Below are 18,397 nucleotides of genomic sequence, written 5' to 3' on the forward strand. Positions count from 1 at the left end.
AGAATGCCTGACAGGATAACAGCGGAAGAATACCCAAGTCTATACTTTCCCTTCTCGATTTGAACCAAGAAAAGACAAACAACCACAAGCAATATGATAGTAAGGCAGCAAGTAATTCAACCAAACAAATATAGCAAGACAATAATAATCAATCACACAAGACACCAAGATATACGTGGAAAACCCTTCGATGTGAAGAGTAAAAAACCACGGGACCAAAAGCTCCACTATAATCACCAAGAGTTACAATATTGTTCTCCAAAATTGTCCACAAAACAAGTGCCAAAAAACGAGTAACAACAAAATAAGATTGTACAAAATCTAGAGAATTAAAGGAGCAAAATCACCAATTTCGCAGCTACTGTTCACGACAGCAAAACTGAAGCTGCAGGCCACCAAATCCAACTCTGTCATTTCCTAATCAAATATTGAGATGAAGATAATATGCTGTCCAAAAACCAGCTCAATCGAGCAAGAAACGAAGCGGGAATCGCAATTTGAAGTTGTTTGTTAGGGCTGAATTTTGACTGCGAAAACTGCTCTCTTACTCTTTTTTTTGGCTGCTGAAAAAACTCTCTGTGTATTTGAAAATAAGACCTAAATAGGCTTATATTTGCCTCATAAGAATGGGCCTATGGGCAAAAATGGGTTGGTCCAAATTGGGCTTTTATTTATCCACATAGGAAGGGAAAAAAACCCATAACCCAACAATTCTCCCTCTCACGACTATGTGGAGGAGATCGCCATCCCGGCGACCATGCAACAATCTTCAAACTTCCCTCTTGGCAAAGCTTTAGTCATCATATCGGAACCATTGTCATTTGTATGAATCTTTTCAAGCTCAAGCAACTTAGAATCCAACACATCTCGAATCCAATGGTATCTCACATCAATGTGTTTAGACCGACCATGGAACGTAGAATTCTTGCCAAGATGTATAGCACTTTGACTATCACAATAAAGCACATACCTCTCTTGATCACAACCATGTTCCCACAAGAATCTCTTCATCCAAAGCAATTCTTTACAAGATTCAACGTCAGCAATAAGCTCAGCTTCTGTAGTAGATAGAGCAACACATTTTGCAACCTAGATTGCCAAGACACAACTCCCCCTGCAAAAGTAATCAAGTACCCTGAAGTAGACTTGCGAGTATCAACATCACCAGCCATGTCTGAATCAGTATAACCACAAAGAATAGGCTTCCCTGTACCAAAACACAAACTCAGACTAGAAGTGCCACAGAGATATCTCATAACCCACTTCACAGCATTCCAATGTTCTCTTCCCGGATTAGAAAGAAAACGGCTAACAACTCCAACAGCGTGAGCAATATCCGGTCTTGTACAAACCATCGCATACATCAAACTACCAATAGCTGAAGCATAAGGAACTTTCTTCATATCTTCCTTCTCATCATCACTAGAAGGACACTGTTTCGTGCTCAATTTGAAGTGCATAGCTAAAGGTGTACTGACAACCTTAGCTTTGTCCATGATGAATCTGCGAAGTACTTTCTGAATGTACTTCTCTTGTGATAATACCAATTTCTTGGCCTTTCTATCACGGACAATCTGCATGCCAAGAATCTGCCTTGCTGGTCCTAAGTCTTTCATAGCAAAAGACTTACTCAACTCTTGCTTCAACTTCTGAATCCTGCAAGTATTATGACCAACAACAAGCATGTCATCAACATAAAGCAACACAATAATAAAGTCACCATCAGAGAACTTTTGCACAAAAACACAATGGTCTGAAGAAGTCTTCTTGAAGCCCTGCTGACACATAAAAAAACCAAACTTCCTGTACCACTGCCTGGGAGCTTGTTTCAAACCATACAAGCTCTTCTTTAATTTGAAAACATAATTCTCTTTACCGTTGACTTCAAAACCTTCCGGTTGCTCCATATAAATTTCTTAATCTAAGTCACCATGGAGGAAAGCAGTTTTAACATCCATTTTCTCAACCTCTAAATCTAGACTTGCAGCCAAGCCTAGAACCACACGAATGAATGACATCTTCACAACTGAAGAGAATATCTCATCAAAATCAACTCCCCTTTTCTGATTATATCCCTTGACAACTAATCTAGATTTGTACCGTGGAACTGGATTACCATCTTCATGTTTCACCCAAAAAACCCACCTGTTTTTCAAAGCTTTTCTGTCTTTAGGTAACTTAACCAAATCAAAGGTATGATTATCATGCAAGGATTTAATCTCATCTTCCATAGCATCAAACCACCTTTCTTTTTCTTCACTGTCCATGGCCTCATCAAGACTCTCAGGTTCTCACCCGTCAGTCAAGAGTACATACTCATTGGGAGAATAACGAGATGAAGGAATTCTCTCTCTACTAGATCGTCTGAGAGAACTCTCTGGAGCATCTATAATTGGTTGTTGGACAACCACATCATCTTGCACTGGAGCATCAACAACATCATGCTGGTCATTCTGAACATGATCACCATCTTCATTATCAACTTGATTTTCATCATTATGAAGATTTTCTTCCGGTGCAATAGTCAAAGGAACTGGATCAACATCAACTAAGCTCTCACTAGTCTGAAAATCAGCCTTGTCAGCTTTGTCAAAATCTTCAATGGTTTGGTCTTCAAAGAACACAACATCACAACTTCTATCAAGTTTCTTCTCAACAGGATCATAGAAACGATAGCCAAATTCATCTTGACCATAACCAATGAAGATACACTACCTAGTTTTAACATCCAACTTTGACCTTTCATCCTTAGAAACATGTACAAAGGCTTTACACCCAAAGACTCTAAGATGATTATGAGAAACATTCTTACCAGTCCAAACTCTATCAGGGACATCACCATCTAAAGTAACAACTGGAGATAAATTAATAACATAAGCAGCAGTATTAAGTGCTTCTGCCCAAAAGGAATTTGACAACTTAGCATCTGAAAGCATACATCTAACCCTCTCAACTAGAGTTCTGTTCATCCTCTCTGCTAAACCATTTAACTGAGGAGTCCTTGGAGGAGTTTTCTGATGCCTAATACCCTTCTCTCTGCAATATCTATCAAAAGGACCAATATACTCACCACCATTATCTGAGCGGATGCATTTCAATGTCTTTCCTGTTTGTCTTTCAACCAAGGCCTGAAAACTCTTGAACACATCAAGTACTTGATCCTTGGACTTCAAAGGAAATACCCAGAGTTTGCGAGAATGATAATCAATAAAAGTCACAAAGTATAGTGCACCACCATGAGATCTTACCTTAAAAGGACCACACAAATCAGAATGTACCAACTCCAGCAAATCAAGCTTTCTTGAAGGCGGATGACTCTGAAAAGAAACTCTTTTCTGTTTACCGGCTAAGCAATGAACACATTTCTTCAACTTTGCTTGTTTCACTCCAGAAAGAAAAATTTTCTTAGCCAAGCTATCAATCCCCTTCTCGCTCATATGACTCAGTCTTCTATGCCATAACTCTGATGAAGTATCATTCTCCACCAAATTTACTGAGTCTCTGGACATGGAGCCATGAAATACATACAAGTTAGAAAACTTGTCACCACGGGCCACAACCATCAAACCTCTAGTAAGCTTCCACTGGCCAACACCAAGTGTATTAACATAACCCTCATCATCAAGATATCCCACAGAAATCAAATTGAAGCGAACATCTGGAGAATGCTTGACATTATTAAGAACTAGTTTGGAACCATTGTTACTTTCCAAACAAACTGTCCCAATGCCAATAACTTCAACTTCATGATTATTGCCCATTTTCAACGTTCCAAAATTACCTGGAGTATAAGAAGAAAATAATTCCTTCTTTGGCGTGACATGAGAAGTAGCACCAGAATCCACAAACCAGCTAGACTCATCACGAACAAGATTAATGGCATTTGCATCACAAGAAACAAGAAGATCATCATTAGCAACAACAGCAACACGATTTTCATTATCGCCTTCTCTCTTTTATTGTCTCATATCTCTCTTGTTCTTATAATAATATTTCATGATATGCCCATTCTCGTGACAATAGTCACATGTAATATATTCTTGTATTTAGACTTTGACTTGCTTCTACTTTTACCTCTATCATTCTGACCTCTGGACTTGTTTCTCCCTCTATCTTCAGTAATCAAAACATCGGAGTGTGAAGCTGAAGAAGATGAGACTTGAGATCTTCTTCTCATTTCTTCATTCAAGACACCACTCTTAGTATATTCCATGGTTATAACACCAGTGGGAGCATAATTAGTCAAAGAAACTCGAAGAGTTTCCCAAGAGTCTGGCAGAGTATTAAGAAGCCAAAGTCCCTGTATCTCATCATCAAACTTTACACCCATTCCGGACAGCTGGTCAAGAACACCCTGAAAATCATTAATATGATCAGAAATAGGAGTGCTCTCTTTATACCTGATATTCATTAATTTTTTTAATAGGAACAACTTGTTGTTGCCAGTCTTCGAAGCATAAAGTGTCTCGAGCTTGTCCCACAAACTTTTGGCATGTGTCTCATTCACAATATGATTTCTAACATTATCTTCAACCCATTGTCTAATATAGCCACAAACCTGCAAATGCTCAAATTCCCATTCTTCATCATTCAAAGACTGAGGCTTAGTAGAAGCAAACACAGGTAAATACATCTTCTTGACAAATAGAAGATCTTTCATCTTGCCTTTCCAAATATGATAGTTACTACCATTTAAACACACCATTTTGCTCATATTTGCCTTCATCATTCAAAACGACAATCAACAATAACCAATGCTCTGATACCACTTGTTAGGATCAGAAATATCTGATACCACTTGTTAGGACCGAAAAAAGCAGGTGTAAATGCGAAAGCTAGCAAAGAAAACATTAAAAGACCACGAGTAAGAAGACAACGAGAAATATACCAGAAGACACAGAGATTTAACGTGGTTCGGTCAATCAACCTACGACCACAAAGGAGATGAGCAATCCACTATAAATATGAGAGTACAAAATACAGAGGGAAACAACCTCAACCAATTCACTCGGAATACATTGGAGGTTCACACAAGCGATAACCTATCAAGCTTGTGACCCACAAATTGTCCCTTTAACCAAAACTCTGAAAGCCCTTAAGACTACATTGTGAATGCTAAAAGGAAAAACTATTTATGGTAAGAAATCAGGGCAAATAAAACCCAACAAGTTTTGGCTTAACATATACTGCATGTTATATGTTATTTTATTTATTTAGACAAACTACTTGTTATATGTTATTACTTCCTTCACCTTGATTTTGCTTAGGAGACTCTTTTTCCTCTTAGCTCTCTACTTCATCTCAGCTGTTGCATATCAAATCTTATTTAGTGAGTAATGCTTCCACTTACCTATAGCAGTTTTATGGTATAACAAGAACGATGTCTGTCTGGATAATACTTGTTACTGTTGTTTCATAGGACGCTCTATCTGGATCCCTTTTGTTTACTATGATCCTTCAAAGATAACCTCTTTTATGTCATTTTCTTCCAGTCCTATCCTGTCATGACCTAAAATCCAAGGTCATGATGTCACACACCTCAAGAACCCCAAAATTTATGTAAGCCAAGTGAAATGACACATACATGACTTTCAAAGGGAAACAAAAAAGATTCTAAAACATGATAGTTTAAGTGTAAAGAACATCTAATACATTTCTAGAATCTGGATAACATTTCAAGTATTTGAAAAGAAATTAAAGACTGTAAATGATATATGGAGACCAATAGAGATCTGAAAAGTAGGATCTCACCACAACTCTGAAAGAGAAGAAATTGAAAGGTCTAATCAATCGCTACGTAGATCACCTTGACTATGATCTACATTAAAAGGATAATAGAAGTAGGGGTGAGTACAAGTCACATGTACTCAGTACGTTAGACCGACTGAGTATAAGCAACTAATCAAACAACTAAGAAATAAATTATGAAACACTTCCATATATGCACACAAATAAGTCTCTTTCAAGCATCAATCAAAAATATAAGCCAGGATTAAGTTTTCAACTTTAAACCATAATTTATCCTCATGTTAAATATCTCAAATCCATGATTATATAGTAGAAAAACAACGCAAGACACCAGACCCACTAAATTAAATTAGCATCCTACTCCATTATCACATCCCTATAATCAACATTTTAGCTAAACATCATAGAAGCTAAAGAAATTATATCCATGATGTTTTCAGCCATTAAAATGTTGATAATCAACAATAATCTTCAAACACCACTATGAATTTAACCCTAAATCGTTAATTACATGATTGTTCAAACCCTTAAGCTAAGAGAAGAGTAGAAAGTCTATTTATCCTAATGAAAAGCTAGAATCACTAAAATATAAAAGTCCAGCTGTAAAAAAGATACATTTTCTCTATCGTTTGAGCTATTTATAATTTCCCCAAAAATTAGTTTGAAATTCCATGTGCAACCTAGTTGGTTATATTAGTTGGGCTAGCCTACATGATACGGCGAATCAATGTTCTGTTCTTCAGCTCACCCTTTCTTGGTTTCAGGCTTAAGGTATTTGAATATCAATTGGCGAACTCGATTAAGTCAGCCTTTCACATTCATCAAATTATCGATTACCACCTTTACACCCATTCAACCTTCATTTTAACTCACTAGTCAGTCACCTTCGCCGATGGAACTCTTAGATCGCCCAACTACTTTTGTGAATCGTCGTTTACACTTTGCACTGTGCACCCTCCTTGAATATATTCAGAAGTGAACAATTTCACTTTAGGCGAAGTCCAAACCTGTCACGACCCAAAACGTGTCGTGAGTGGCACCCACATTTATCCTCCTATGTGAGCGAACCAACCAATCTCAACCCCAACATTTTAACCATAATAAACAGAATACAATGCGGAAGACTTAAAACTCATTAATAAAAATAGATTAATAATTTCTAAAACTCAAACACTTATTATTATCCTCAAAATCTGGAAGTCATCATCACAAGAACATCTATCCTCAAATTACTAAAGCTAAGAGTATCTAAGAAACTAAACATAAATAATAGCTAGTCTATGCCAGAACTTCGAGGCATCAAGACATAAAGAAGAAGATCCAGTCCAAGCTAGAAGCTTTAGCTCACCCTGAAATCTGACATGATGAAGACTGGCTAGAGTTGCGGTTGAGTTAAAGACGACGGTACGTTTGCTGCGCTCCACAATGAACAAAAGGAAAACATACAAGTAGGGATCAGTACAAAACACGAGTACTGAGTAGATATCATCGACCAACTCAAAATAGAAGGCAATATATATCAGATAATATCATAAAATCAACTACAATACTCAACAGGTAGCAACAACAAGTACATGAATCATTGATAATAACGCCAAGTACACCCTGAGGATGCAAGCCTCCATACCATACTCATTTGGGAACTAGGTTCATTAAATCTGAGTATATTAGCAAAACTCAAGATTCATTCTGTTTACTATCCTGGTGTCGAAACGTGACACTCCGATCCCCTAATACTACGTGCCGGTTCGTACACCCGATCCCCCTATTACTACGTGTCAGTTCGTGACACCCGATCCCCCTAATACTACGTGTCGGTTCATGACACCCGATCCCCTAATACTACGTGTCGGTTCGTGACACCCGATCCCCCTATTACTACGTGTCGGTTCGTGACACCCGATCCCCTAACCTCATTCTTTTAATTCATCAAGCCTTCTTTTATACCAAGGCATCATCATTAACAAGAGGTTTTCAATATTTAGGATTCAATAGCTTCTTCATGCTTATTTCATCACATTTATATCATCACATCCATGCAAGCATACAATTAAGCATATAGAAGGGTTTACAACACTACCCAATACATATCACTCGCTATTAAGAGTTAACTACGAATAGCTTAAAAACCATAACCTACCTCCACCGAAGATTAGTGATCAAGCAAGCAAATTCCCCAAAGCTTTGTTTTCCTCTTCGTTTCTCCTCTCTCTCGATCGTTCTTCTCCCTCTCGCTGTTCTTTCTATTTTTCTTATTCAACGCTCTTTCTTTTACCCTAATTAGCATATAATTAAGTATAAGAGATGATGAATTAACCCATTAATTAATTCAAGGTTATCTCCTTTAACCCTCCAGTAGTTAAATTATTAACATTAACCCACTAGATTTATAATTATAGCCAGAATAGTCCAAAACGCCCTTTAAAATATTTAACAAAAATCCGACCCAGCCTGGGATTACGCAGTCTGTGACGGCCCATCGTTCCTGCGACGGTTCGTCCTGCTACTTCCATCACAAAGTTCAGAGACTAAATTTCACTAAAGGATCTGTGACGGCCCGTCACGCCTGTGACGGTTCGTCCTGCCTGTGACGGTCCGTCCTACCATTCCGTCACGAAGTTCAGAGAGTCGATTTCAGTACCCAAATTTCAGAAATCTAAGTGTTTTGGAACGAGACCCCCTCGACGGTCCGTCGTGCCCATGACGGTCCGTCGTGGGATCCGTTGTCTCAGCCAGTTTTTCCAGAAATAAAATCTGCTGCTCAAAACGACTAAACAGGTCGTTAAAAAACCTATAGGACAATTCGCCCATCGTTATAGGTGATCCTTAGCAGGGTTTACCCTCTCTTCAATGTGTTTTTTGTCTCTTTTCACATATTCATTCTTTCTCTGTCTTTTATCCTTTGTAGCTATAAAACATCAAAATATCATCAAATACGAACATAAGTAGGCATTGAGGACACTATTTGTTGAACTAAAAAGGCCTCAAATGAGTCAACTTTTCAAACTTATTAGTTCCCACCATCCAATGGGAACCAATACATTTTAGTGACGGTGAATAATGTGTCTAAGTGGGTTGAGGCCGTAGCGCTACCCAAAAATTATTCAAAGGTTGTTATTAAGCTTATGAAAAAATATAGTCACCAGATTTGGCACTTTAAAAGCTATTATATCAGCGTTGGGGGGAAACACTTCATAAATCAATTGGTGATGAGAAATCTATTGGCTAAGTATGAGTTTCGCCATAAGGTGGCTACAACTTACCACCTACATACTAGTGGCTGAGTGAAGGCATCAAACAAAGAAGTGAAACAAATCCTATAAAACACTGTGTATGCACAGAGAAAGGATTGAGCTGAGAAGCTTGATAATGCACTATGGGCGTACAAAACACCAATAGAGACTTCTCTTTATCTCATAGTGTTTGGTAAGGTTTGCTATCTTCCGGTAGAGTTAGAACACCAAGCGTATTGGACAATCAAGAAGCTGAATCATTACCCTAAGTTGTCCAGTAAGAAGAGGATAGGGCAACTGCATGAACTTGAGGAGTTTAGGCTCCATACTCATAAGAACGCCAAAGAGAAGATAGAGAGGTGGCACAACAAGCACGTTGCCCCTTGCACTTTTGACCCTGGCAAGCAAGTCCTACTCTTTTAACTCTTGAATAAAGTTGTTTTCTATAAAACTAAGGTCTAAGTGAAGTGGGTCATTCCAAGTGGTGAGGATGACGCATGATGGTGATGTGGTGATAACGAATAAAGACAAGAGCTCCACATTTTTGGTGAATGGACTGCATGTCAAATATTACTTAGGGAATGATTTGGATCAAGATCAAGAAGCACTCGAGTTGAATGATGAGTAATTCACGGGCTGGGTCGAGCGCTACATGGGAAGCAACTTGTGACCTGGTGTATTAGATGATGCTTTGTTTTGTTTTCTTAGTTTTGAATTTTAGACTTAGTTTAGATTTTCAATTGATTGTAATGGTTAGGAGCTTTAAAAAAAAGGAAAGAAGAGTCGAGCCACAAAAAAAAAATAAGACGTTGTACATTATTACACAGAGATCATATTTATAGACACTACAATACAATCATTTTTTAAGTAGGACACTATATACTACTATTATTACTAGTCATTATCCTATTCTAAGTAAGATTGTCTATACCTATTACTATTCTAACACTCCCCCTCAAGCTAGTGCATACAAATCATATATATCTAGTTTGTTACAAATGTAATTAATACGAGGACTAATGAGGGGTTTCATGAGATGTCTGTAAGTTGATCACTCGACTCTCGAAATTGAAAGTCAATCTCTATGTGTTTAGCCTTCTCATAAAATACTAGATTTGATGCATAATTTCGGTCAATCTCAAGTGATTGGTCTTTTCATGAAATACGAATTTGACGCATAAAGTTGATAAAACGTAGAATGATAAAATCACAGTGTTGAACTTCCCAAACCAAGCTTGCAAAGATTGTTTCAGACCATAGAGTACTTTCTCCATCGACATATAAGGTAGTAGAATCCCACGAGCAACAAAACTAGGTGGTTGCTCCATATCGGTTTCTTTACAACGCAGCGATCCTAGTATAAAGTATATGGATTGTGTTGGAATCAATAAGATAAGTCAATATTAAAAAAGATAGTCACTGAAAAACTGGTCATACTCATACGTCGAAGTATTAGATTTAATGGTTGAAAGTAGTCACAATCTAAGAAATAAAAGTACACGTGTGGGTCAAAATGCTGTCACGATCGAGAAATTATATGGATAAGATTGGAATAAGTACGCAAATCATATTTTAGGAATCATCAAAAAGACGAGTCAAACTACGCAAATCAAATAAAAGGAGTCACCAAAAAAATAAATGGCAATATGCAAATTAGATATGAGAATATTTTGGAAAATCCACGATAATACGCAAATCAAATATGAAAAGTAGTTGGAGAGTTGCATGGTTCTACGCAAATCAAATAATAGAAAAAATAGTCACCGGAAGGATGACATGGTGCTATACATATAGGATATAAAAAAGTAGTCACCGAAATGATGGCACGGTGTTGCACAAATCAGAAATCTGAGAAAGTAGTCACCGAAATGGTGGCACGGTGCTACACAAATTAATTATGAAAAAGTATCATCAGAATGATGACAAGGTGCTACACAAATTAATTATGAAAAAGTAGTCACAAAAAAGATGACACAGTGCCTACATAAATTAAATATGAAAAAAGTAGTCACCGAAAAGATGACATGTTGCTAAAAAAAATTAGAATTAAGAAGGTAGTCATTGAAGATACATGGTGACTCAACTTTTGCTAACATCATCGTTGGCCAGACGGTCGATATATATGAGTAATAACCACCCGCCGACAGTGAAAGTTTTTTTGATTTTCTACCAAGATCATAGAGGCTCTGACACCATATGAAAAATATAGGAAAACAATATTATTGAATGGGAAAAGGGTCTGATATACCCTCAACTTTTTCATTTGGAGCTAATATACCCCTCGTTATAAAAAAAAGCTTATATATGCCCTTACTGTTATACAAACAGCTCACATATACCCCTGACATTACAAAATGACTCATATATACCCTTCATTTAACGGAAGTTAATAATTAGTTTAAAATTTATATTTATTACTTCTAATTTTTTTTAAAAAAATTATTCAGGGATATATATGATTCTTCTATCAAAGTTCAAGGTATATTTTAATTTTTTTCATATATAAATTATTTTTTGACTTCTTTTATTATAATTATTTGAGTTTCTTATTCTTATTTTGTTTTTTTCTTTCATTCCTTAGTTTAAAGAAAAAAAATTAAACTATTTTTTGTGCGTGTATGGTAATTTAATTTCGTATTCAAAGAAAAAATTTGGTCATCTACAATAAGGTTTACAAGTATATTAGTAAAACATAAATAAATTTGATTATCAAAATAATAATTATAAATTAGTCATTCAAACAAAAAAGTCAAAAAAAATGTTTGACGAGGATTAAATTTACTCATATGAGATTATATTTTTTGAAAAAAATAATAAAATTTTAGATTAAAATTATTTTTTTCATTTCCGTTAGAGAAAAAAAGGTATATGTGAGTCAATTGTTTACAAGTAGGGATATATATGAGCCACATTCATAACAAGGGTATATCAGCTCTAAATGACAAAGTTGAGGGGTATATCAGACCTTTTTTCCCTTATTGAATTGTTGTATCTACATTATTACATAGAGACACTACAATAGACTCCTTTTCTAACTAGGATACTACAATACAATTCTTTTCTAAGTAGCTAGGACACTATATACTATTCCTCTTCATATTCTAAGGAGGATTGTATATACCTATTACTATTTTAACATGTTGGTGACGCAACCCATTGCCTTTCTTACTTATTGTTGTGTTTGCTTCAATTGTATGGATGATGAATTGATTAGGACTAAAATTTTTCACCTAGTCGGAGAGGTCTATGCTAATTGTGAACTTGAGGCGAGGTCACACATTGTCAAGGTGGGGGACACCAATGGTCGCCCTCACTCAATTGTTGTTGAATGAGCTATTAGGTACTGCGGACACTGACCTCTTGTATTTCAAAAGTGTCTCTACGCATGTAAACACAAAAGATTCATCGTTTCTATCATAATCTTTATTATGTTGTTGTTATTAAAAAAATAAAATAAACACAGGCGGTCTACACAAGTATGAAAAGTCACAATTATTGTCTCTTTGTATCAGTTTGTAAGTAAACTGTAGTACTCGTTTATACTACTTTGTTCCTTGTATACTAAAAATATTTGATTCAATTTATTAAAAGACTAGTTAAATGTGTGGACTTTGTACGTATATGTCATATTAATAAATAATAAATACATACAAAAAGAATAAAATCTAGCTTAGATACTTTGTACGTGTATCTCACGTCAATTAGTAAAACTATACACAAGAAGATTAAATTATTAGAAAATAACAGTTGGAGTCAAAATAAATGTTACGTCTATCTAATTAATGATTAGAGTTTTAAATAGGAAGGTTTAATAGTCATTTTAAAAAGTTACTGATATGATGAAAAGATCGATCAACAATTCAAAGGACCTTTATGCTTTTAAATATATTAGTAACTAAGTGTACGTGCTTTACATGTATGTATCATTTTAATTAATAATAAATGTATTTAGAAAAATATTGTTGTTTGTACGATATATTATCAACTACAAAACCTTGATAAATATAATGTAATATTTGTAATATAAAAATTCTACTTAAAAGATATGATCCTCTTTAATTTTACATATTTTCCTCTTTGAGATAAAACGTATGCCTTACGCTACGACAAATGAAAAAGTGTATGTTGAAAATAGTCTAATTCCATTAACAATATTGACGATAAATCAAATAATGAAATTACGTACTTTCAAAGATATATAAGAGAATTACATAATAATCAAATATGTGAATTACGTCAACTCTTAATGAACCTTTAGAATATGACTGAACTCAAATTGTGAGCATGTTGTTGAAATCGAAATAATAAAGTGTCATACAAAAGCTAATAAAGAAAAATTATATATATAAAAATGACTAAATATATTAAATTGAATTGATCAATTGTCCTACATATGAATGATACTAATATATGAACCAAAAAAATAAACACGCGAGAAATATTTATCATAAACAATTCTTTATTTGAGATACTAATATATGAACCAAAAAAATAAACACACGAGAAATATTTAGTACATCCGATATATGTGTCATGAGTGCACGTTCGGCAACCAATATCCTACAGAAAGGAAGAGAAACGATTATACCAAGCACGGGGGGCCTGCTTGAGACCATAGAGGGACTTCTTGAGCTTGCAGACAAGATGTGGGTGGCGGAATCAACGTAGCCAGGCGGTTGATCCATATAAATGTCCTCGTCGAGAGTGCCATGGAGAAAAGCATTGCTCACATCTAGCTGGTGTAGGGGCCAGTCATTATGAAGAGCGAGAGACAAGACTAGAAGGATAGTCTGCTGCTTGACGACTGGGCTGAAAGTTTCCTTATAGTCAATGTCATACTCTTGATGATAACCCTTCGCAACTAGTCGAGCTTTGTAACGAGAGATGGATCCATCGGCATTACGTTTGATGCGGTGCACCCACTTGCAACCAATTGGTTTTCGATGTCTGGGTGCTGGTACCAATTGCCAAGTATGTTGATTAATAAGAGACCTGTATTCATCATCCTTAGCCTGACACCAAAGGGGGTTGGTAGATGCTTGTTTGTAGGTAATAGGTTCAGAGGGAGAGGGAGCAGGTAAAGTGGTGGTGTAGGCTTTGGGCTTGAAAATGCCGGATTTGGAATAGGTTTGCATGTGATGTAAAGGGGATGGGGGTGGGGGTGGAGGTGGTGCTGTTTCAGCTGGTGGAGGTTGTTAATGAGGAGGGTTGAAAATTGGTGGGATGGGTAAATTGTGGGTGCTGGGTGATCCAGATGGGATGAGAGTGTTGGGATTGGGTGGTGTGTGTATGATGGATGGGTTAATGGGTGCTGGTACAAGGCCATGTGAGCTCGGTGGAAAGATTGGAGTAATACCGAGTGGGTTGGACGTGGCAGTGACAGAACTTAACCGGGGATAGGGAAAGTCCTCCTCGATAAAACGAATATGACGAGAGACATATGTTTTTTGAGAGATGGGTTCAAAACATTTGTATCCTTTTATGGAGGGATGGTAGCCTAGAAAGATGCATGGTGTGGACCGGAGTTGAAGTTTGTGTTGAGTGTGAGGGCGTAGCCAAGGATAGGCAAGACAACCAAAGGGGCGAAGGTGAGTGTAATCCGAACGGTGTGTGTAGAGACATTCATAAGGAGATGTGTTAGAGAGGGAGGGTTTGGGCATGTGGTTGATGAGATAGTTGGCAGTGGCCAACGCCTCATGCAGGGAGATGAGACTCATGAAGGAGAGTGACGACGGTTTCAATGAGGTGACGGTGTTTGCGTTCGGCAACACCATTTTGTTCAGGAGTATAGGGGCAAGATGTGTGATGAATAATGCCAAGAGAATGGAGAAAAGAGCCAAAGGCATTGTTTAAAAATTCTTTTCATTGTCACTGCGAAAGATTTTGATGTTGGAGTTGAATTGGGTTTTGACCATGCGTTCAAAATTTACAAAAACCGAATATGCTTCAGATTTGCGTTTTAAGGGATAAAGCCATGTAAATTTACTATAATCATCAACAAAACAAATATAGTAACGAAAACCATTAAAAGAGGAGATGGAGGTTGGACCCCAAACATCAGAGTGTATTAATTCAAATGGCGCTGTGGCCTTAGTATTAGATAAGATAAACGGTAAACGACTCGATTTGGCTACATAACATGACTCACAATGGTCCTTAGTGGAAAATGAAAAACCTAAGACAGACATAATGGACTTAGTGACTTCGGCACATGGATGACCAAGTCGGCGGTGCCAGGTTGAGGAACGAATGGCTTGATTAGCAACTGATGAAGGGATTATTTATGGTTAAACTCTTCACAACTTATCAATGGATATAACCCTTTTGGTATGAATAGTTTATCGGTTTGGGCATGGATGTTCTTATTTGGACATCTTGTTTGGGCAAAAAATTCACTATATATTCATAATTATTGGAAGCAATTATAGATATATGACAAGAGCTGTAAATTAGCTTCATTTTGTTCTCCTAGAAAAATTTAAGATGAGATAGACGCAGATAGCTTGGAAGGAAGAGTGTATAGACCTTGCTCACAGCGCCCCTTGTACCGGATCTGTTTGGTTAAATTGTCCACTATCTGAAAATTATGGGCATTGAAAAGAAGAGTACAGTTATTTTCTTTGGTAAACAGATAGACAGACAGAAGATTGGATGTTAGGGATGGGACGTGATGTAGCGTGGACAATGAGAAAGTACTTGTGGGGGTGTAAACATAGCCAGAACCTGTATTGGAGATGGGTAAAGATTGGCCATTACCTACAGTGATTGTGTTGGCGCCGGAATAGAAAGTCGGATTATGGAGTTGAGAGTAATCAGGCGTCACGTGAGAATTTGCACCAGTATCCAGATACCAATCACTTGAAGAGTTGCTTGTAGATGCATGCATCGCACGAGTCCCGCCGTCTGGAGCAGGAGCAGATTGCTCGTCGTAGCGATACCAACATACGCGAGCCGCGTGGCCTCACTTTTCACAGATTTGGCACACGGGCAGGTCGCGATTTGAAGAGAGATTGCCGCCGCCACCACGTCTGTTGTCCTGGTCAGATCTGCTGCGGCCAGAACTGCTGCTGTGAACGATGGATTGCTGGCGTCCTCTGCCTCCGCCGCGGTGTGCACCGCGTCTGCCTGGACGGCTGCCACCATGCTGTCCAGCCGCGTAAAGGGCAGTGTCGGTTGGCTGAGCTGTCGAGTCAGCGAGGGACAATTTGGATTCCATGGCAAGGTTTAATTCTTCTGCATTCAACCAGCCCGAAATTTGATTTAGTGTGAGTGGACCATCGTGATAGCGGATATGCTGTTTTAGAGAGGAAAATTCAGCAGGCAACCCCGAACAACAGCATTGATGACATCTCATTCGGGAACAACTTCATTGAGGGCATCAAGATCAGAGATAATCGAGGCTGCTTCGTCTAGATATTGGACCATGGTGCGAGTGCCCTTGCGAAGGGTGTGAAGACGATCACGCAACTGAAAAACATGGGCTGTAGATAAGGAATTAAAGCGGGTAGCAAGAGCATTCCAAAGAGCCCCAGAAGTAGTAAAGCCACGAGCATACTTCTGAATTTGCGGGCTAATCACAACGAGAAGGCAGGCATGAATTTGAGCATCGATAAGAGCCCACGACATATGAGCGGGATTTGGTTCTGTCGAGTTTGTACCATCTTTGTCCGTGACAGTTATATTGACTGGCGGTACTATTCTGGTGCCGTCGATCCAACCAAGAAGAAGATTTGCGGAGAGCGCCGTCTTGACGCTATTCGACCAGGCTGGATAATTATGATCGGGTTATTTTTCTGTGATGAGATTGTGAAGATTGCGAAGAAACAATTTCACACCGGAGGAAAGAGTGGCAAGAGGATCGGGTGCCATTGTTAATGAAGAGAAGCAGACAAAAAGAGAATTATTTTTTGATTTGATCGGCAGCGAACGAAGAAGAAGAGGAAGAAGGTTTAGGGTTTTTTTTTTAGGTTTCGGAAGAGTTTACCTTTGCTCTGTTACCATGATATAATAATAAGTCTTATTGATTAAGGGTTGTACATCCGATATATATAGAGAAAACATGAATAAATAATTACACATGAGTCACATAATTATTATTAATTATAGTTACTTCTATTAATCATAAACAATTCTTTATTTGAGGACGTGGATATTATATTGTTGTAGAAAAGAATAATACTCAATTTATAAAGTTAAATAATCCACCGATGAACTTGTTCTACTTTCATTAGTCAGTTTAGTATAGAACTGATTGCATAAGTTAACTATACGTAATTGAGATTAAAGTTGTTGGGATTTCAAAGTAGTTCAAATAAAGAAAGATTTAATAAATAAAATTTTAGTCAAAAAATTAATAAATATTAAGAGTTCTTATCAATTATAAATAATTAAAATAGATATTCAATAATCGCAACTTTAATAAGTTTCAAAGCATAAATATTAGAATAATAATTAAATACTAATAATTATTTGATGATATCTGTTTATAAAAATAAAGGATTCATATAATAATAATAAGAAAGACACTAATTACTATTTTATCAGGATTTCCCATATGATATATATTTTTTTAATAGTTCTTTTTCATATAGTTTGAGTTAATATCTCAAAAGGTCACTCAATTTTTAAAATATATGTAATAAAGTCATTAAATTTTATTTTATATCAATAAAATCACTTAACTTAGATATCTATGTCAATAAAATCACTTATCTAAATTTATCATTAAAAAATTGACATGACAAAATAAATTTATCTTTTATGATATATAAACTTGAATCCTATAAATAAAAAAATTTAAAGAAACATCATTAAAAAGATTTTACGAACAAACTTAATTACTAAAATAAATATTATGATATACATTAACTTACGATATATTATGAGATCAATTTGAATAAATTTTTCAATATATATTATGGTTAAAAAGAAGACGAAGAGATTTTGAATGTCCAATATGTCGATCTATTGGAATAACTTTTGATGATATTATGACTAAAAAAAGAGAGGTTTTTCAAATGATATAATGTCTTGTATGTTAGATCAATTTGAATGTGCTAGGGCAGTAAACTAACAATAATTAATTGTTTATCTATTTTACAATATAAATAATATCATAAATTATTTGGCTAGAAAAAAACTCATTATGATAACTCGTAAGTATTAAATATACAGTAATGTCATATTATTTGTTTCACTAATTAAATTTGTTCAAAAAAATTCTTTAATGAGTTCTTTCTTTAATTTTATTTCTTTGTGGGTCCTTGTTCACATTACATAAAAGTATTTGTCATATTAGACTTTTGACTTAAGTCATATACAGTCTTTTGAAGTAGTTTACGTGTTTCATTTGAACATTTTAATATATCTTTGTTTCTATTAAACACTTTATTTGTTCAAACGTTATCTCTATTAGA

At 36.3% G+C, this 18,397-nt stretch overlaps 1 long non-coding RNA gene across 1 annotated transcript; it reads right to left on the bottom strand.

Annotated features, from left to right (window-relative positions):
* Positions 1 to 13,325: 13,325 nt before the first annotated feature.
* LOC104646459 (uncharacterized) lies at positions 13,326 to 17,140 on the bottom strand. Its single transcript, XR_740563.4, has 2 exons — positions 15,738 to 17,140; positions 13,326 to 15,558 (listed from the first exon to the last, which is right to left on the bottom strand). It is a non-coding gene; the product is annotated as an uncharacterized lncRNA (long non-coding RNA).
* Between the last annotated feature and the right edge of the window lie 1,257 nt (positions 17,141 to 18,397).

Source organism: Solanum lycopersicum, chromosome 3 (assembly GCF_036512215.1).
Source record: "Solanum lycopersicum chromosome 3, SLM_r2.1".
Taxonomy (NCBI): Eukaryota; Viridiplantae; Streptophyta; class Magnoliopsida; order Solanales; family Solanaceae; genus Solanum; species Solanum lycopersicum.